The sequence below is a fragment of the Pinus tabuliformis genome, chromosome Q (assembly GCF_031772625.1).
Source record: "Pinus tabuliformis cultivar Carrire ecotype Pingquan chromosome Q, CPIR1, whole genome shotgun sequence".
In the NCBI taxonomy this organism is placed as follows: domain Eukaryota; kingdom Viridiplantae; phylum Streptophyta; class Pinopsida; order Pinales; family Pinaceae; genus Pinus; species Pinus tabuliformis.
Window position 1 is genome coordinate 356,305,329 of NC_142296.1, and position 22,760 is coordinate 356,328,088.

Below are 22,760 nucleotides of genomic sequence, written 5' to 3' on the forward strand. Positions count from 1 at the left end.
ACAAACAAGGAAAACTATCTTTGTATTCTTCTTTATGAAATGTAAATGGAGAAGAAGGATGTAACTAACCGGTGTCTTCCGCTAGTTTGTCGATCCAATCGCTCTCTCCTTTGTTCGCTTCCCGCTGCTTGCTCCTTCACTGGTCCAGCTTACACCAAGTTCCTGCAAGATCACAAGAGAGGAAAACTACACAAAAGACATAGATTTACATTCATAACTAGTTTAGGATCAGATATAAACTAAATGTACAAATATAACAAAGCATCATTGATATACAAGCACATAGGAGAAGCTCAAATAGTTTTATTGATATGATAAGAAAGTCCAAGAGGAGATACAACCAAGTGAGTCCCGATCCAGCATCTACCTCCCAGCAAAGGAATCCCTTCCTCTCCTCCAACAAAGCATAAATCACCCAATGTACTAATCTCAATCTCAAACCAACAGCAATTCTCTGCAAAGTACAAAATTCCAGCCCCCTGGACCTCTGGGTGAGAGATCCATATATAGATGTAAGCAGAGAGGATGAGTCTGCTTATGTTTTGACTTGTGGCTTCTCTCTGTCAGTTCTTGCTTCCACTTGGAGGTTGAGAGCCTCTTACTCATCACTAGTCGAATTCATTGAGGGAAGTGTCATTGAGGAAGATTCTGGAAGCTTCCAGTGTCTGTACACCTTGCGGAATGACATTGCCATTTGGCATTTCTCGCTCAGCGCACCCTGGTAGTGCTTTTAGGTGCATTGCAACACACCTAGCTAGTGTACTGGGGTAAGAACAACTCTTTTATGGACTTTGGATCCCTTGGATTATGGACATTTCATGCTCAATGATGTAAGGCACAAAAATGACTATAAAAACTGCCTTTCTTAGTAGTGATCAAAGAGGTGGCAGTAGGTGGGGCTACATCAGGTATCCTATATAATGAATTACACAAATAAATAATGACAGCACGAGGCATTGACTCATACACAACATGTCACCTCCAGAAGTATGGTTGGCCTAATAGTACATCACAAATATCAAGAGGTGCAACATCACAAAATACCTCATTTATAAAGGGCTTGATGTTGTAGGGAAGACGACACTGCTGGTGGACTCGGAGATCTTGTCCTTGGTGAAGCCACCCGATACTGTATGGTTGCCGATGTGGTGTAGTCGCTAGGCCCAAACACTTCATGACCTCTATTGAAATGAGGTTCGTTTGGCTTCCACTGTAAACAATGAATTGCAGTGGTGAATCCTTCACCCACCTCTGTGAGTGGAAAAGACGCTACCCCTCCTCTGGATCTTTGGGTTCATTCTTCTGGATCTTAGCAGTGGAAATAGCTGCACTGGGCTCCACATCAATGATTTGCTTCCCTTTTCCATTCTCCTTGTGGGGTTCTGACTCAGGGTCAGAACATGCAAGTGATTATGAAGCCTTCAACTCGGCCACTAGCAACTGCTTGGTCAAAACTCACTTGTGTTGTGAGTGGGGTTCTTATGGAACTCACACCACTTTCCTCTGTCCTTCTTTGACTTCCTGGGGTTGTTATTTTCTTGCAGCTTCGACGTGCTGCCTTGGGTTGCCACGTCTTAGCTTTGTCCTTGGTTTTACAATTCTAGGAAGCCTTTCCCTTGATTTGGATTCGTAGATCCAAAGTCTCGCTACTTTTGTTTGAACTTTTGCTTGATTTTGACAGCATATCGGTACGCCTTGTTGAGCAAGGAGATGTTCAAGAATTCCATCTCTTCCTGGATGTATCTACATAGGCAGTTGTGGTATTTAAGTACCAAATGCAACTCATAATCCTTGATACCAAACTGTGTGCAAAGGGTATGATAAATGTTTGTGAACTCTGGCACATCTTGGTCCCTTCCTTGTCGCAACATATTTCGCTTTATGTATTTATCCTCATATATTTTGACAGGGTAGTACTACTCCTTGATGGCATCCCGGAATGAATTCCAAGTGGGTGTAGCTGAAAATAGTGAGCCCATACTTTCATCCTTCTGCTCGCAGTAGGTTTCCCACGAGTCATTGACGTGGGGGGCCGCTTTGAGAAGAGCGAAAATAATATTTTCCTAACTGGAAAAATCATGAACAAAAAAATACCAATCTAGTAGATTTAACCATTTATCTATGGCATCTGTGTCTATTCAACCCTCGAAGATGGAGATTTCAAAATTAACTTGTACCTTAAAGGGTATGGCATTTCCAGAGTAGTTGTTGGAAGTCGATGCCTCGCCTCTAGGTAGCCGTTGAAGGATGTTGGCAAAGTTGTCCATCATCGTGTTCCTTTACTGCTCGAGGGCTTCTTAGAGAAATATTTTGATAAGATCTCCTGCCCCCTCATCTTTCTTTTCATCCGCCATGGTAGACTGTCGTGATTTGCAAGGCTCATCTTGCAAAGGTTCGACCAGTTCAAGTTCTAACTCCTTATATCCTGACCTCGTTGGGGACATGCAAAGAAAATAGAGAAAAAGTAGACCCCTCTCATACCACTGATCTGGATTTAAACAAGAATGCAAAAAATTATAGATATAACCATAAATACAGAGATGCAACAAAAATAATACTTCATTTCATTAATGTAAAATATTGAAATATGCTTACAAACAGAAAGGAAATAAACTGGCTAGGGCGATGGTGGCATACCTCTGAGAATAGATGTGGTGGCTACATGCCTCTAAACAATGTTACAATGAGGCTCGAAGGCCTATTTATTATTTAGAAATAATGGAAAAATATAAACATTCGAAAACCTAACCCTAGATGATGAAACGCCGAACTATGGGCCCCATTTGGGTAAATTGGTACATCAACTTCCCGGGGTCGTAACTTTGGCATATGATCTTTGTTTGATGTGCACAATATCTCGTTAGAAAGATCTATTAGAGAACTACAATTTTGGGAGAAACATTGATCCATGGCCCCATGTTACTCCTAGTTTTTCCAAAAAACATCGTTTAGGGCCTCAAAACACCTCCGAAAGTTCACAACCCGAAAAACTAATAAAAATAGTAAATTGTGCTACAATTAAGGAAAGTGAAAAACTGAAAGAGACAGTTGTGGGGGTCTAAGTGGTATAGTTGGATGGCCACCAAAATCCACCTAGATCATTAATTGTGACAATTAATTAATGAATCAATCAATAAATTAATGACCAAATTTATGACTAAATATAGTACTAGATGACAAAGTTGAGACAACCAATTAATCACTAAGCTAAATACAACTAAAAGTTTGTCATGTTATAAGATACTGTAAATTAGCCATTATTGGTCACTGGATAAAAAGGGTCATTTATATACAAATTTTATTTTGTTTAGTAACTAATTAGCCATTTTGTACTAGTGGATTATTCCCTATCATCAAAAAGATAATCTACGTACACCGCAAGATACACAATTAATTTTCTAACTCATACCAAGCACAGAGTGCTTGCTTGATCCCATACAAGGATTTTACAAACTTGCATATGTTGTGTTCCTAACCCTTCTATTGTAGCAGTTACAACCGTCATCGAAAAAATTTCCTTAGGTCCGTTTTGGAGCTTCCCTACCCACCATCCTTGGTAGCATGTATTGCATGGTCAAGTACATAACCTTCATTGGTTTTTCAGCAACTTGTCGGCCTATGAATGATTCTTTACTTCACTCCCCTCATAGGTTTCCTCTCTAGAATTGGTCGAGCTCCTGGCTGAGAAGTTCCATCATAAAATTGTGCAATTCTAGAGGGGAACTAGCCTTCCCTCCAGAAATTGCACAAATATTACTAGCAGCCTATTGGGCTTAGAAATTGCACAATCCTGTCAAACAGCCTTCATCTAGAAAATTGTGCAATCTCGCCTAGTAGTGTAGCTCAGATCAGAAATTGCACATAAGTCTTGTGTACCAACACTAGAGATGAAACTAAAACTCTGAGGACCATAAGGCTTGTGCGCCAATATACCTCTCACCCCAATCAAAACAATTATGTTGACTTGGCTTGGAATGTGTGTCAACTAACCAAGAGCTTAGTAGATGCTATATCTTACAATCAAGAAAGTGTGGAGACCAAGATGAAAAAAGAACTGAACAATACTTCCTGAGTCGTTAAACTTGTTTTACATGAACAAGGTCCAGTTAGAGAGCTGGTGTTCTACTAGTGTGTCACCAAGTGTTCTAGCGGCTACAACCACCCTCCAAAATTTTTCCTTAGCTTCGTCTTAGAGGCTCCCTACCAAACATCCTTAGCATCATGTCTTGCAGGGTCAAGTACATAAGCTTCATTGGTTTTTCAACAGCTTTTCAGTCTGTGCATGATTCTTGGTCCAACTCCTCGCTAAGCAGCTCCCTCAGAAAATTGCATAATTGTCGAGGGGAACCATCGTTGCCTCTAGAAATTGCGTAATCTTGTTAGATAACCTTCCTCTAGAAAATTGCGCAATCTAGCCCAGTAGTGTAGCTCTGCCCAAAAATTGCACAATTCTAGGTAGATGTCAATTGCTCCCCCCATAAATTAAGCAATAATGCCTCTCACACAAGCAGGCTGTTGTATGTGCCTTTAGGTTGACCAACTCCATCCGAGGCCGAGAAAGCTTGATTTGCATGCATGGGGTGATTCTTCTTGAAATATAAAAAATAAACATGCAAAAAGCATCCCTAGATTTTATGGATCTATTTTTAGAAGCTGGAGGTTACATGCAAAGATTCTTTTGCAAGCTTTCTTACAAGTGTTGTTTTTCCTAGATTTGTGGCATGCACATCATGAGCGTCAAACTTATTTATTCGACGCTTCAAAGATCATTCTTCACATCCATATTGGAGCTTTGGCATCCCACAATACATCTAGTAGTCTTTGGCACATCCACCTCATCTCTTTGTGGGTAAGTCTGCTTTACCTGTTTTTGCTACATTTCTATCACTTTTTGTGTTTTGGCTTGTGTGAGTGTTGTATTCTTGATTTTTGTGAACACTTGTTTTCATTTACATGCATGTTAGTTTGTACAAGTACCATTTCAGTTTTCATTAGCATCTCCCTATTGTCGCATGCATCACACCGTTTTGCATGAAAGTCGCCAATTTGGCGGCTCATTTCACAAACATGCATGTTGTTTAATTTTTTGAATCTTGTATTCACTGTTTTCATGCATGATCATTCGCTCCTACATACACTCAGTAATGCCATTCATTCACATCTTCATTTGCTTTCAATTTCTAATCAATGAGTCTGGGAATGCAGCAGCTAAGCGAGTGTCTATGAGTTTGTTGATATATGAACACACCAAGATGATCGTAGAGAAAGATATCAAGCTGAAATGGAAATAGGTCAATGATGCATTCTCAGTCACATTTGGGGAAGATCTTGAAGACTGGCAAGTCTATGTGAACATTCACAATTTCAGTTTGTACAAGATTTCATGCAGGTATCTCGCATTCCCATGTGCAGACATGATACATTATATCGTCTCACACACTGACCCTGAGATGATGACATTGAGCAGTGTCAGCGGGACAAAGATTGTTAGCTTTAGGGAACTGGACTATGATTAGATGTACCACTTGCTAAAGTAAGTGACCACCATGTAGACACCCTTTAGCATACCTAGTAGTAACACCAACTCTAGGGTTATCTTGAAGAACTAGGCTAAGGAGCCAGCCGAACTCAGGATGACACCCAACCAGATTTACAAGACGAAGATACTATGAAAGGTGTATCATTCCTTGGTCATCTTTGCATGTCGCTTGTATGGTGAATAGAGCATAAAGACCTCCCTGCAGAGTTGGGTGATTGCATTGGACTAACTGGCCAGTGAAGGCAAAGCATGCAACTGCTCTAACATGTTAGCTCATAAGCTAAAGGAACAAGTAACACAAGCTTGACAATTGCCCAAAGGTCAGCAAGTAGAAATATACATGTCCTCTTGCATATTGGATGCAATCTATGTCCATAAGGAGATCTATGGTTTGAAGTAGGTGTGGATATCAGTGGCAACCTCTGTGAACACCTATTGTAAATTGTTTTCCAAATGTAGCTTCCGAGGAGTCATCACACAACTAACAGATCATTCCATCACCTGATGTACAAGATGATCATATTTGTGCAGGATCCACCTTGCATTTCAAAGACAACAATGGAGGCATTGATCTACATAGCGCATTGGTATGCCTCACCTCTTGGCACCTTCATATAGATGTACAGGGTAGAGAAGCCTCTGAATGTTTTGCCAAAGTTTGCCATGGAAAAGCTCGTCATGCAAGAAGTATCATACCACATCATGGCAGGATTGTCAGCTAGGATGCACTAGAATAAGAAGGCACCTTGGCTCACTCTTCTGTTGAGGATCAGGTTGTACGAGATACAAAATCTCAAGCATGTGGATGCCAAAAGAGAAGAGTTCAATAAATATCCTTTCGGCAACAGAAGCGATAATCCATATGGCCCGCATTGTTTGATGAATGATCATTGCACAAGAGTACAATTTCTGTGGATCCACGGGGTGTGTCATTGGATAGAGGAAGACCCATGGAGATATTTTCACAACTTCTCTAAGCCCAATGAATTGGTTTTCATCGTTGTGGAATGGTTAATGAAGCATCATCTAAGAGAGTAGCAGTAGCAGCATGAGCCGAGGTAAACATATTGGCGTGCGACAAAGGCAAGAGAAATATTGTCGACAATGTAGAGGAAGAGAAAAGCTAAAATTTCAACGTAGACCCACTTGTGCAGAAAGAAGTTTTGGAAAAGGAGGCAAAGGGACCATAGCATGACAGGAGGACTACGCAAAGGTAGAGTGAAATATAGAGGATGGAGGAAACAATGGAGGAGTTACATGAGTTGAAAGAGAAAATATGGAAGGAACAAGAGCTGCATGGACATGAGAAGGAAGCGTAGAAAGGATAGGTACAGTAGCGGGCGCAACATGTATAGATAGATGAAAGTACGCCCATACAGGTAGTAGACTCATCGGACTAGTTGGCACAAAGCAGACAAGGTGAGAAGTCGTAGGAGTAGGACTTCTCTTAAGAGATTGAACAAACACTTGAGCAGATGGATACAAAGATGGAGAAACCATAGTTAGAGAAATACATCGACCTCATGCCTTACCACCAAGAGGTCAACCCACCATCTTCACCAGATCCGGAAGCAGAACAAGTCCCAAGCCACCAAGGAGATACTGAGATCGTTGGAGACAATTCAGAAGAAGAGATGCACAACATATCATTCGATGATTCACAACATAGAGTTGTGAAATCATGTAGTGTGTCTAATTCAGATGACCAGACATCTCCTGTGCAGTTTGAGTAAGGAGTGATCGTATTTGACGTGCACAATCATCCAGCAGCATTGGCCGATGCTACTAGAGAATATGTCAAAGCCACTAGCTCGAGTGTTTCCTTTTTGATAGCAGAGAAGAAGTGAATGGATAATGAGTTATAGACGACCAAGCAGGGAGGATAATTGGTTACAACATCCGCCAGAGCAGAGTTGAAGAAGGTGATACTGGATGAAGTATCTTCCCTTGAGATAGTCATGCGGGCATTGTATTCTAGATTTGGTACCGTTCATAAGGCAATTTTCCATCTCAACGATTGGCAACAGTGATCTGGTAGGAGAGAACGTATCTTTTCAAACAAGCATACTATTGTTGACCGCATATAAACACAAACAATGAGATACAAGGCATCCCCATTACACATTCCCAAGATGATGAGGCCCAGAGCGGTTGAGCTAAAGGCACGTATCCGATGTCAAATCCAGAACTATGAATAACTCCCACAGCTCATCACTAGTAATTTTCACGTGTCCCCTTTATGGGTATTCAGAAGCATGGATGCTGTTGTGCATTGACATATGATCCCATATATTGGCACACTCACTGAGGCAAAGACAAATGCACAAGTCTGACTAGAGTTTGACTCGTACTCTGATGAGTTAATATGCATAGCCACTAGGGAAAACTTGGTGACCAGTTGTTGAAGCCCCGAAAATTGGGTCTACAACAAGGGGGATACCCACCTAGTCCAGACCTTGAAAGCAACTCATTTTCCATTTGGGATGGTGGGCCTGACTGGGGATAATGGGACCAGTTTCCCAATTTGTGTGTGTGTGATGAGAATTGATATTTCCTTTCTAATGATTTCTATGTAAAATGCTTTTAATCTAAGTCTAATTTAATAACATGTAATTGTATTCTAATGAACAGAAATATCTAATTCTAAAACTAACCCAGGATTTAACTTTTGAGTTATGCGATCTACAATAATTTCTAATAGCAATTGGTAAAAAAGATCATTCAATTGCTATGAGAAAAGAATTCGATAAAAATGAATCGTTTCGTATAAAAGGTTAGCCGAAACAATTGTGGGAAGCATATCGCATAATAAGCCATTCATACATTAATCATAAATAGAATAGTCTTCATGGTACAAAAGTGCCAAATGATAACTCAAACATTCAAGCCTTCATATATAAATAACTGAACATAAATATCACTTTAACACATAAGTAGAAATCATTAAGAGATAAAAGTACCATTGATAACAAGTTCTACTCATGAGCTTTAGCAATATAGATTTATCTCTTCCTAATTCAACATCTACTAAGAGTACAAAAGTACATTTTAGTAGAAGACATTAAACAAAGATATCAATAAATATCGTTCCATTCATTCATCAAAACCTCCTCTGAGGGTGCAGAAGTGCATGTTCTGAGGAAACATTATTGACAAATTTCAAGACCCCTCTCTAAATGTATGAGAGGGGTTAAAATACTACTAACTAAATCCTAAAAATACTCTATTACAAAAGTATAGGACGTTTAAATGACTATCCTCATCTAAGGAAAAAATAAATCAAAAATAAAACTAAAACTGAATCTAGAAATTAACTATCTATGTATTTGTACTCTAAGGTCGCAAGCATTCAGCATCAGCTTGAGGAGCGTCGGTTGGCCGACCTCCGATTTTAGTTGCCCTACAAAAATAGAATCGACAAGTGTTGGCACTATCTTCTCGGAAAAGTTCGTAAAGCATTATAGAGTCATGCATTGACTGTAAGGTTTAACCAAGTACTACCAGTAAGAATCCCAATTCAACTTGGTTAAATTCTTGATGGACTCTACTCTTTCTTTAACCTTTTGTCTCCAACTTGTCTGTGGATGCTAAATCAAATAATCAGAAATTTGCATACCACCTAAGGATATCCCTGATAAATATCACTGGTTTTTAGAGCGTGGGTTTTTCCTTTAGCCTTTAGCACTATTTCAAATAGTTTTCTAGGCTTACAGGCGACTGAGCGATTAGAGGCTTTCCTTATCACGGGGCTTTTCCGAGCGATCAAGCGCTAATCATGAATCAGAAACTGCCTCCATTTCTCGATCTGAGCTTCCCTGGTGCCAGTTTCGCCTCTTGCACGTTCTTGGTAGATGATACATAAACCATTAAACTTATGGATTGAATGACCTGATGAGTTCTTGGCTTTGAGTCCTAAATTATCTATCTGTTACGTCAACACTATCCACTACCCACTTGACCATGTCTGTGTATGGAAGAATCTTGGTTCTTGCCGCTATCCGGTGCAAGAATGAATATGCAAGTTCTGTGATCAACACCTTAGATGACCCGCGTGAGTTTGTTGTTGCTCTAACCTCCATTACTCTAGGATTTTCTTCTTCGACCAGATTGTACATGCCTTCCCAAGTAGTTATGCCGACGTCTCTATTACAGGTGGTGTCTATGTATAAGGTCGTCATTTCTTTGTCCTCAGCAATCAGAGCTTTTCCCTTCTTTCCCATTACGCTCTGAACACTGTTGCGTATATTTTTCTGCTTTCCGCTCCTGCAATTTACAAGTAAGGAAAGAGTAATGATAAGAGATAAGGTGACGGGAAAGATCTTAATGCCAAAATCATAAAAAATATACCACCCTATGTGAAATGACCTTTCGATCAGATCTAAATATTATCTCATTAATGATCATCAACTAACCCATTAAATCGACATTAATGTGCATAACTTGGTATCGGATTACGAAAAAAATTTATTGAACAATGAGCCCTACAGATCTGCGATAAAGTGATTTTGCAATTTGCTTCGCAATATTGCAGATAGCAATATCACTAATCTGTTGTGTTAACAATCATCAATCACCACATGTTTCTGTGAGATGCGATTTGCGAGATGCCCTATCGTATATCACTGGGTCGAGATATTTTACCTTAACTGATAGTTGCGGCATATGAAAACTGTGACGCGCAATGAGTCTTTACATTTTGTGATCTCGCATCGCAATTTCACAATTTCAGTAGTTTTCTTATAAGGCATCCTCCATTACCTTTTGCGATGTGACGTCTTATTGAGAGAACAATTTTATTCAAACTTATCATAAAACTTAAGTCCTTTTGGGTTTTGCGAGTGTTTTCGTAAGTTTATGATAGTATGTTTTATTCAAAGGGGAATATAAGTTCTATTTTTTTAGTTTTTAGAAGGGTCCCTGTTATGAAACCAGCTCAAGAAAAGATAGAAAAGATAGATCAACGCCTTAGAATTCAGCCTCTTCGAGGGGGAAACCTCCTTTACATTACATAAATGAACAATTCTTGGATGATACAAATGACAAAACCTCCTTTCTATATATAGGAGTCTAAGGAGTCACAATATAATCCAGCCGACCTAACAATAATAATATAAAGCCACAAAAATAACAATAGAGGGATTCTATGGGGCACAGAAATAACAATATGGGGGTAATAGGGGCACAACAATATAAATAAGGGGTATAACTACAATAGTAATGGGGTAATCACTAGTATTATAGGGACCCAACATGCCCCTCTCCTTCAAAAAAGTGTTTTCCTCAACGCTTGAGTAGTTCTGGATACTTCTGCATAAAATTCTCATCCTCCCATGTGGAATCTTCAGCGGATAAGTTCTTCCACTTGATAAGATACTCTGAAATTGATCGATTTCGTAGCTGTCGAGTTCTTGTTTCTGTGACTGCTTCCGGTTCCAATATAATTTTTCCTTCCTCATCAAGTTCTGGCAATATTGTTTGAATTGGGAGCTTGTCACCTATAACCTTCTTTAAACATGAAACATGGAAAACTGGGTGCAATCGAGAAGCTGCAGGAAGCTCCAATTTGTATGCCATAGTACCAATCTTTTGCAACACCTTGTACGGACCATAATACTTTGGTGATAATTTATTATCCTTCTTAGCTTGCTTTAGGGACATTTGCTTATATGGTTGTAGCCGTAGGAATACCCAATCACCTACATCAAAACTTCTTTCACTGCGATGTTGATCTGCCTGTTGTTTCATTCTATTTTGTGCCAACACGAGGTTATCCTTTAAGAGTTGGAGGACTTGTTGTTGATGTTCGATGTGATGTTCCACTGCCTGAACCTTAGAATTTTCTCTTAAATATGATGTGATGGATGGTGGTTGATACCCATAAAGTGCCATAAATGGGGTCATTTTTGTTGCTGTATGGAAGGAAGTGTTATACCACCATTCAGCCAGAGGCAACCATTTGACCCATTGTGTCTGTTTATCAGATACAAAGCAACGAAGATATCCTTCCAAACATTTGTTTACTATCTCAGTTTGCCCATCAGATTGAGGATGATAAGATGAGCTATGAGCTAACTGAGTACCAAGACAAGAAAATAATTCTGTCCAAAAATTTCCAGTGAAAATGGGATCTCTGTCACTTACAATAATCTTTGGGTTTCCATGTAGCTTTTGAATTGTTTCCATAAATGCAGTAGAAACTGTACTGGCTTTAAATGGATGTGATAATGCACAAAAGTGTGCATACTTGGTAAGTCTGTCAACTACCACCATGATGACACTCTTTCCCTCAGACTTGGGTAAACCTGTGATAAAATCCATTGAAACCTCCTCCCAACGTTGGCTTGGAATGGATAAAGGTTGTAATAGACCCGGTGTCTTAATTGTTTCAACTTTATTTTGCTGGCAAACCAAACATTCCGCCACAAACTTTTGAATATCTGATTTAAGGCCATCCCAAAAAAATTCCTTCTTAACCCTGTGGTAAGTTTTTAAAAATCCTGAGTGCCCTCCTAAGGGAGAAGTGTGCAATTCCATAAGAATCTTTTGTTTTAGCTGGGAATTCTTACAGAGGTATAAGCGATCTTTGTACCATAACGAATCATTTTGCCAGCTAAATGTATCAGAAGTACTGGAATCTTGTTGTAGCTTTCGAATAAGTGCCCACACTTCTTCGTCATTCTTCCATTCCTCCCTTGCTTCGTTTATCCAATCTGGTTGGATAATAGAAATGGCACACAACAATGCTTCCACATCCTCATCCTTTCTTGAGAGTGCATCTGCCACCACATTTTGCTTCCCTTTTTGTAGATGATTTCAAAGTCATAACCCAACATCTTTGTGACCCACTTTTGTTGCTCTTCAGAGGATAATCTTTGTTCTAAAAAGTATTTAAGGCTATCATGATCCGTTTTTACCTTGAAGTGTCTTCCCATTAGGTAGGGTCGCCATTTCTTAAGTGCATGGAGTATTGCCAACATTTCCTTCTCATAAATAGCTTTGCTTAAAAACTTTCCCTTGATTGGACGACTTTCAAAAGCAATGGGTCTTTCATCTTGCATTAGAACAGCACCAATTCCATTTCCTGAAGCATCACATTCCACAATAAAGGTTTTTGTGAAGTCCGGTGTAGCTAAGACCGGTGCTTGGCACATTGCCTCTTTAAGATGTTCAAAGGCCTTTGTTGCTTCCGGAGTCCATGAAAATGAATCTTTCTTCAATAATGTTGTTAGAGGTGCTGCTATTCTCCCATAATTCTTAACAAACTTGCGATAATACCCTGTCAACCCAAGAAATCCTCGCAGATGCTTTATGGATGTGGGGATTTTCCATTCCTTAATGGCTTTAATTTTGCTAGGGTCTACCTTAACTCCTTCATGAGATACAATATGACCCAAATATTCCACCTCCTGGACTCCAAAGAAACATTTGGATCTTTTTGCATATAATTGTTTCTCCTCCAATAGTTGTAGCACCCTGTCAACATGTTCAACATGATCCTTCCAAGACTTGCTGTAGATTAGTATATCATCAAAAAATACTAACACAAATTTTCTAAGGAATGGTTTGAAAATTGAATTCATCAAACCTTGAAATGTTGAAGGTGCATTGGTAAGGCCAAAAGGCATGACCAAAAATTCATAATGACCCTCATGAGTTCTAAATGCCGTTTTTGGAATGTCTTCAATCTTCATTCTGATTTGATGATATCCCGAACGAAGATCCAACTTGGTGAAGTAAATTGATCCATGCAATTCATCCAGTAATTCATCAATAACAGGAATGGGGAACTTATCTTTAATAGTGAGCTTGTTGAGCTCCCTATAATCTGGACACATGCGCCATGATCCATCCTTCTTGTGCACCAATACTACTGGAGCTGAGAAAGAACTTTGACTCGGTTGAATTATACCAGCCTCTAGCATTTCTGCAACCATACGTTCAATTTCACTTTTTTGGACATAGGGATATCTGTACGGCCTGATGTTTGGAGGAACACTTCCTGGAATCAGATGAATAGCATGATCATGATCACGCATAGGTGGGAGACCTTTGGGAGTCTCAAATACCTTGGAATGATTGTCCAAGACTTTTTGGAGATCTGGAGAAATAGATGATTCCAATGTGGAAACATCTAGCGAACATAATTGTGCAATTACACCTCTTTGCTCCTTTTTTAGAAGCTTTGTCATACCATTAGAGCTGATTATCTTTCCTGGTTTCCCTGCAATACCCCTTAATTCAACTTCCTTTCCTTCCGAAGAAAATTTGATGAAAAGTTCTTGAAAATTAAAAGCTATTGTACCCAAGGATTGTAGCCATTGGACTCCTAGTACAACATCAGCACCTCCCATTGGAATGGAAAGCATTGGGCTAGTCAATACATATTCTCCCATGGATAGCTTGATATTATGGCACTTTCCAGAGCAATTTATTGTTCCTCCATTTGCAATCATCACTTGACACTCTGGTGCTGGATATAGGAAGCAATTCAATTCTTTTGCTACCCTACAATGAATAAAATTGTGGGTGCTTCCTGAATCAATCAACACTATTACCTTTTTCTTCTTGATTTGTCCTTCTATCTTGATGGTTTGAGGAGTGGTAATTCCCGCCAATGCATTACAAGATATGGTCGGATTTATTTGTTCTTCATCTAGGCTTTGTTCCTGGAGTATATCTTCTTCTTTTGACCTTTCTTGCTCCTTTTCTTCTTCCTCTTCACAATCTATGTAGAATAATTTCTTCTCAGCACACTTATGACCTTTAGTGTATTTGCTATCACAACTGTAACAAAGCCCTTTTGCTCTTTTTTCTTCCAATTGTTGTGGTGTCAACCTTATAGGTTGTGGAAGACTAGGGGCAACAACACTTCCGTCTTTATAGTTGTGAGTGGTATGCTTCCTGGTTGCCATAATTTTGCTTTCCATTTTTCTTGCTAACCTGAATGCCTTCTCTAATGAATCAGGTTCCCAAAGGCGAACATCATGTTGGATATTATCCTTTAAAGACCCTATGAACACATCAATCCTATGCTCCTCTGGAATATCTTTTACCCTTATGTTCAATTTTTGGAACTCCTCAATGTGCTCCATTATTGAACCCTTTTGTTTGAGACTTATCAATTGGCTAAAAAAAGTGTTGCTTTTTGTATCTTCATAATGTGCTATCAATTCTTCCGTAAAAATTGCCCAAGTGATAAATTGTTTACGAGAGCAAAGCCATTGATACCATACAAACTGATTTGGTTCCAAATATACAGTTGCCATACGTACCTTTTGTGTGTTTTGCACATTATTGAGATCGAAGAATTGCTCCATCTGTAATATCCATGTGGCGGGATCCTTGCCATCAAACTTCCTCATATCGATTTTTGGAATATGGTGATTCTTCGATCCAACATTAGCATCTATGGAATCATGATTAACATTTCTTTTGTTCTCATCATGAGTTTCCTTTACTACCTTTTCACCATTAGTGACCCTTTCTTGTAGCAACTTCTTCAATTCTTCCATATCTGTCTTCAAATCTATCTTCAAATCTGCCATGTATCTCTTCAAATATGTCTTCGAATCATCCATCTTAGCTTCCATGCCCTTTATCTTAGATTCCACGCCACTTATCTTAGCTTCTGTTAGCTTTTGTGAGCGTGACATTTGTTGCACTTGTTCTTGTAATTTTGATATATCATGTAGCATTTCTTCCTCTTCTTCATGAGTCATGCTAGAGCTTTCAGGTTCCTTACTAGGTGTTTGCATTTTCTTTCCTCGGGGCATCAGTTACCGATAATAATGCTTTACTATGCCCTTTGAATTCCGTTAAACCAAGCTTACACAAAAATTTAAAAAAAAAACTACACACCTTTTTTCACTTTATAGAAGCCTGATATTGAATCTGATGTATCTCTGTAATTTTGGATCATCCAGTTCTAAAATTGTTACCTGTAGTAGCCTTCTGCATCCTCTTTCCAATGCCACAAGTCTGAGCCAAATTGGATTCTCCAAGGAAGAGTTATGTGAAATCTCCCACAGTGACTTGCTTTTAGACTGGTTCAGTAGAGCGAACTTGTACGACGTGCCACGAGTCACTGTTTCAACCTTTGAATCTGAAACACACATACAAGAAACTACAGTCCGTCCTCTTTCTGTACCTTTTTACGAAATTTCAATCCGATCCTCAGAGAGAGAGTTATGACGATTTTCCCCAGGTCACCTGTTTTGAATGTAATTCAGGAGTCTGCAAAAAGGCCAACTTCCTCAGATCATATCTCCGAAAATATCACGCGAAAAGCTCTGAAATTCGGACCCAAGGTTCAGAGCCAATTCTTCTCAAATGGGTTTTTTTTATGACTTCTGAAACATCACAGAAAAAAGTTATAGCGAAAATGCCACGATGACCTGTTTGGAGCAGCGAAACCCTAGAATCCAAAGCTCTGATACCAAATGTTATGAAACCAGCTCAAGAAAAGATAGAAAAGATAGATCAACGCCTTAGAATTCAGCCTCTTCGAGGGGGCAACCTCCTTTACATTACATAAATGAAAAATTCTTGGATGATACAAATGACAAAACCTCCTTTCTATATATAGGAGTCTAAGGAGTCACAATATAATCCAGCCGACCTAACAATAATAATATAAAGCCACAAAAATAACAATAGAGGGATTCTATGGGGCACAGAAATAACAATATGGGGGTAATAGGGGCACAACAATATAAATAAGGGGTATAACTACAATAGTAATGGGGTAATCACTAGTATTATAGGGACCCAGCAGTCCCCATTTATGTAGTATTAGTGATAAAACTAAATAAAAGGGGGTTGTTGCTGGCCACAACAATTGGCGATTCACTTGGAATAACCAGTTATCTTTGATTATCTTTTGAATTTTCTAAACTTCCAAAATAGAAGAGTTTTCTGGAAAATCAAACTTTATTATAGAAACATAAAGTGCATCATGCTTTCAACTGTTAATGATAGTTTGTTTCTCCTGTGTTAACTCTGATTATTTACTTCCCAAAGCTAGTCATTGTATTTACATCAGCCATTACTTGGTTTATAAAGATAAAAGTAAAGTCTTCTCTGTAGCTCAGTTTTAAGTATGCTCATTTTTCGTAGGTAGAGCCTCTATTGCCAGCGGGCATTTATAGCCTCGACAGGTTTACTTGCTACCTAGCAATTATCCTGTATCCTACTTTGAGAAATATACAATTTTCAAAGAGAAATCCATATCCACACTTACTTCTTTTATTTTATTTAATTCTTAAAGAACAATGTCTTGGTTTGGTAGCCAAATTATGACAGTGCCATTCACTTGATTTATAACTTTGCTGAACAAGTTGGCTTGTGATGAGACCCCTTATCTTTTGATTACAACAATCTTGAGTCATTGCCCTATTTTGGTATGCAGTTTTTGGCAATGTCAGTAAGTTATAATATCTATGATCATGATAAGTTGGCTTGTGATGAGACCTCTTATTCTTCAAGTTTATAGTGTATCACTGGATTATTCCTTGAAACTCGTAATTCTCTAGGTGCGGAGGAAGTCATTGATTCCTTAAGAATAGCTCTAGGCGACAATTATAGAGTTTTTGGAAAGAGCTTTTCTACAGAGAATATTAGTTTTTGTTATTGATGCTTTTCATTCACTGATATAAAACAAATTCGCACTAAAGGTTGCTTTTTATCAAAATTTGCAAGGTTGAAACTAGTAACATTTCCAGGCTTATAGCCTTTGACTCTATCTTTCAATAATAATAACCAATTTTCCAAATCAGTTCTATTTATACAAGCAAAAAAAAAAACTAAAAGAAACACTAATATTTTTCGTGAATTCCAAACGTAACGATTTACAACTTTTTTTATTATTAGAATAAAGCTATAAACAATAATTTACAAAAATAGAAGAGGTCATCTCCTATGGAAAGTATTTTTTGAGGATCTGTCTATTAACAGGTAAAGATTCTCTTTTCCCTGCTAAATCTTGCAACATGAAAGTGGATGGGCCTATGATTTCCACAATTTGGAATTGGCCAAGCCACGTTCATTGGAATTTCATATGTTTTCCTTTTTCTTCGTGAGCCTTATCTCATTTTATAACATAATCTCCAATTTGAAAGTCCTTTCTAGATACCATGCTTGAATCAAAGGAAGCCTTTACTAATGCTTGATGATAAGCGTGTGTTATTTTATCTTGTTCTTGTCTCTCTTCTAGCTTAAGGATCTATAGTTGTCTTAGTTGTAAAGATGAAGTTGGTGTTTCATCAATAAATTGAACTAAGGCCAAAGAGGGAATTGCTAGGTGAGTTGGCAGAACCACTTCTTTCCATAAACTAAATTAAAGGGAGAAGTGCCAATGGAGGCTTTCTGCATTATTCGATCTACCCACAAAGCATACATCAAAGATTTGTGCCAATTTTTATGATTCTGTTCGATGGTTCACTTAATGATTTTGATTAGGTTTTTATTCGTTGGTTCGGCCAACCCGTTCCCTTGTGGGTAATAATTGGTAGAGTATATAAGCTTAAAACCTCTTTTATGTGCAAATTCAGTCATAGCATTACCAGAAAAATATGATGCATTATCAAACATGAAAGCAGAGGGTAAACCAAACCTGGTGATTATGAACTGATATATGAAATCAATGATGTGTTCAGCATTAGTTGTCTTGAGAGGAACTACTTCTACCCATTTAGTAAAATAATCTATAGCTGTAAGGATATACCTGTGTTGTTTAGAAGAGTGAGGAACGATCTCACCTATTATATCCAATCCCCATTGATCAAAGGGTTGATTGATATGGACTGGTTGCAAAGGCAATGATGGTTTCTTTTGTCTTCCAGCAACAGTTTGACAAACTTGACATTTCCTTACATAGCTATGCACATCTTTAAATAGTGTAGGCCAATAGTATCCTGCGCGTAAAATTTTATGTGCTATAGAATCTCTAGCATAATGTCAACCTGCTGGTCCATCATGGAGTTCCTGTAACACCTTTTCAGCTTCAGATTTCTCAAGACATCGAAGGAGAATATAATCATAATTCATCCTAAAAGGTACATCGTTTACAAGTTAATATTACTTAGCCTTCAATCTTAGGGCTCTTTTCTTTGTATAATCCAGGTTTGAAGGAGCATATCCGTTCTTTAGATAAAATATGATACAACATATATTGATTCAATATCATTTAGGCTTACCTCATACGTTTGTACTTCTTGATTTGGAGATGGTATTTCAGAAATAAGCGATGATCCAACCAAAATTTTGCAAAAGCCTTGAAGTTTTACAATAATTGCTGGCTTAATCTCAGTGTCATATTCTTGTAAGGCAGTAACCAAATTTGCTCTTTTTTCACCCTCGTCTTTCTATACTAAGAGATTTCTTACTGCTGGAAATGATAGTATGATTTTTGTGTGGTTTTTAAGAAGAAAGGGTCTGAAGTGCTTGATCACTTTGAAAACATCATAAGCTTGTTTCTCAACGTCAAAATAATTTAATTTCGCCCCTTGGAGATTTGAATCAAAGAAGGAAATTGGCGCTTCCACCTTGTCTTGATTGGCTTGAGTGAGTATCACAGCATATGATTTATCAGAGGAAAATGTATATAAAATGAAAGGATCGAAAAAATTTTGAGTCGCCAAGGATGGGCCATTTACAATCGCTTGCTTAATCAGATTGAACACTACATATTCCTCTTGGCCCCATTTGAAGAGTGAATTCTTCTTGATCATTGCCTGTAAGGGAGATGCAATCCTTGAGAAGTCTGGAACAAATCTTTTAACAAAATTAATCTGGCCAAGGAAGGATTGCATGGCTTTCTTGTTATGAGGCAAGGGTATTTCAGAAATCTCCTTAATTCTATTGGGATCAATATGGATTCCACATTTTGATACTATAAATCCAAGAAGTTTTCCTTCATTTAATGCAAAAAAGGATTTTTTTAGATTAAGTGAAATCCCATACCTTTGGCAACGTTAGGAGATCTGCTTTAAGTCTCTAAGGTGATTACCACGTTTTTTAGAATATACAGTTATGTCATCCAAGTAAATGACCACTAATTTATTTACTAATCCCTTAAATACAATGTCCATGGCCCTTTGAAATGTAGTGCTTGCGTTGATCAAAACAAAAGACATCTTTTGATATGCGTAAGTACCCCATTTGGTTTTGAACATGGTCTTCAATTGATCATCAAGATGGACCAAAACTTGGTTGTAGCTAGAGAGACCATCTAAAAAGGACATTAATTCTGATCCTGCAACTGCTTGCAATATTTGTTCCATAAGAGGCAGGGGAAAGTCATCCTTTTGGTAGGCTTTGTTAATATTTTGAAAGTCAATAAAAATTCTAATGTCTCCATTTTTATTTCTAATGGGAACCAAGTTGGAAACCCATCTAGAATGTCGAACGGGAAAAATAATTTTGGCTTTCAATAATTTGTTGAGCTCAGATTTAATCTGGCTTTCTAGATTAGGATGGATCTTCTCAGCTTTTGCTAGACAAGTTCTTCATCAGTTATCATTGGGATAGTATGCTGAATGATTGAAGTGTCGTAAGTCTTAAGGTCATCATAGTTCTAGGCAAAGACACTTTTGTATTGTTTTAGGAGACGAACATAGGCTAATTTTTCTTCAGGGGCTAGGCCAAGACCTAGGTTAATATTCTGTGGCTTGGTATCTGTTCCTAGATTTACTAATTCATAGTTCAAAGTTTAACTCTGAAGTTTTGAATTGTTAGATCTCTTAGATCGGTCTTTCAAATCATATAGGTCTTCCAACTTGACTACAGATTTTGGCATAACATTATTAGTGTTTTCTTGTTGTAACTATTTGTCATGTTGGTCCTCATTAATTATTTGATTAGTGTAAGATACTTCCGATGTCAGGAAACTTACAATATCAGGATCATCGTTGAAAATTCTCCAGTTTGTAACATTATCATGGATCGAGTCCCTAAAGATCAATTCGATTGAGAATCTGTCTAGGCTAGTCTTTTGAGGGAATGAACTTGGAAGCTACATTTTCCAGGAGGTCAGCACTAGCATTTTGGAGTCTGGGAAATGGTGAAATGTTAAATGCTATAAAATGTTTAGTCAGATCTTGCACTAAAGATTGATAATGCTTTAAATGACCTGATAGACAATGTGTAGTATTTTGTACCTGTTTAATAATAATATCAGAGTCTCCGAAGACTTGTAGATACTTGATATCTAATCCGATTGCCTTGTATAATCCTTGGAATAAAGCTTCGTATTCTGTAGTGTTATTGGGTCAATCGAACTCAAGTCTACAAGTTAGCATAGTTTTGTTTCCCTCTGGACTAACTAATACACATCCTACTCTTACTCCATTGTTAGACTTAGAACCATCAAAAAATAATTTCCAAAATAAAGATTTATTTACAAGACTATCTATAAAATTAACACATTTAGAACTATCTGTTTGAGAAAAGTTTTCTACTTGAGATAGAACAGAATGTTCTAAGTAAGGCAAAGTATGAACATTAAAATTTCCTAAGAAAGTGTCAACATAGTAGTTTCCAATTATATTGTTACTGTATGCTACAGGTTCATTTTCTCCTTCCAATTTTGTTACTATATATTTTTGGTGTCTTTCTCACTCAACCTTTATCTGATTCAGTTTACCATTGTAAAGGAGCCACATATGTGACCAGTCGATCGCAAAGTATCCATGAAGCTTTTCAGACCAATCCCTACTAAGAATTAAGCCATAAAATTTGGGAATGTCTGCAACTAGAATATCAATGACTTGACATACCTATGGATTAGATAACAGCCTTATGGTAACTTGATTTAGTTCACCAATTACTTCAACCTGCGATCAGTCCAGCTGAACTATGCATACTGCAAATTTTTGAGGTTGGATTTTTAACTTTGCACATATTGTTTTGGGTAAGATATTAGATGAAGCTCCTGAATCTACCAAACAATTATGCAAGTTTTTATTGAAAATTTCATAAGTAAGAAGGAATGGGGGAGAATGAGATCTTAACCTACCTCTAATTAAAGCGATATTGTTTGGATCAGCTTTATTAGTCAGATTAGTTGGAGGTCTTCCCATCTCATGAGAAGCTTGCGAGATTATAGTGGCAGGCAGAGGTGCAACAGGTACTGCGTGTAACTCTTTCAAAAGTAGCTTTTGTTGATGTTTCGATTTGCTTAATTCATGAAAAGCAATGTTAGCCCTAGTCTTCTTCATGTCTTCAATGATATTATTCTCCATCTCATCAGAAAAAATTAATTTTTTAGATGGAGTTGGTGAATCTGATTGGACTGGGCTTGTTTGAGTCTCTTTTGTTGATAATTTCTTACCTGCCACTTTATCTTTAGATACCAAGCTTCTGCTCTTCTATTTAGGACTAGGTTGTGGAGGATCGAGTTGATTTCTACTTCTAGTACTGACTGGTGATGCATCTTGATCCTCTTCATCTAGAAGGATGAAGTCCCACATTCTCTGTACTTCTACAACTTCATCTTCATCAGTAGGTTCCTCGTTAGAAACTTCCTCTTCTTCTTCTTTTGATTCTACACCTGTTATAGCATTGGGAGGCTTTGAATCAGTTGAAGGATTTTTTCTATAAGGCTTGTAGGGCCTTTAGAAGAAGTCTCTGCTACTTGTTTCTTAATGTCAACCATTTCATTAGACATGGTTTTTAAGACTTTCTGTAATCCTTCTAAACCAAATGGGTCTTTTTCTTGATTTTTCTTAGAAGGAAACCTTCTTAGATTTTCGTTTGTCGACAACATTTTTCTTTTCTAAAGCTAAGATACATTTTTCTACTGCTATCGCTTCCTTCATATTATCAGCCAATGTTGTTTTGGCAACCCTATCAACAAAGATCGCTATGTTTGATGGTAAAGCAGATATGTCTATTCACTTCGAAATTCTTCACCAGGCTTGGAAGCAGTAGGAATCTTATTCAAAACCTTGTTGAAATGCGAGTTAAAATCTTTGATAGGTTCTCTCGATTTGGTCTTGAGATTCGATAGATCATTGATCAATGTTGCGGTAGATCTATCATCACCAAACTTAGTCGAGAATTGCTCTTGGAAAATATCCCAACTAGTGATGGATCCTGATGGTAATGAAAAATATCAGGATCCGACTGCTCCTTGTAAAGTTTAAGGGAAGTGCCAGACAACAACATATTCATTAGTAACTCCATTTAGATTTACAGATAACATAAAGTTGTTTATGTGTTCTTC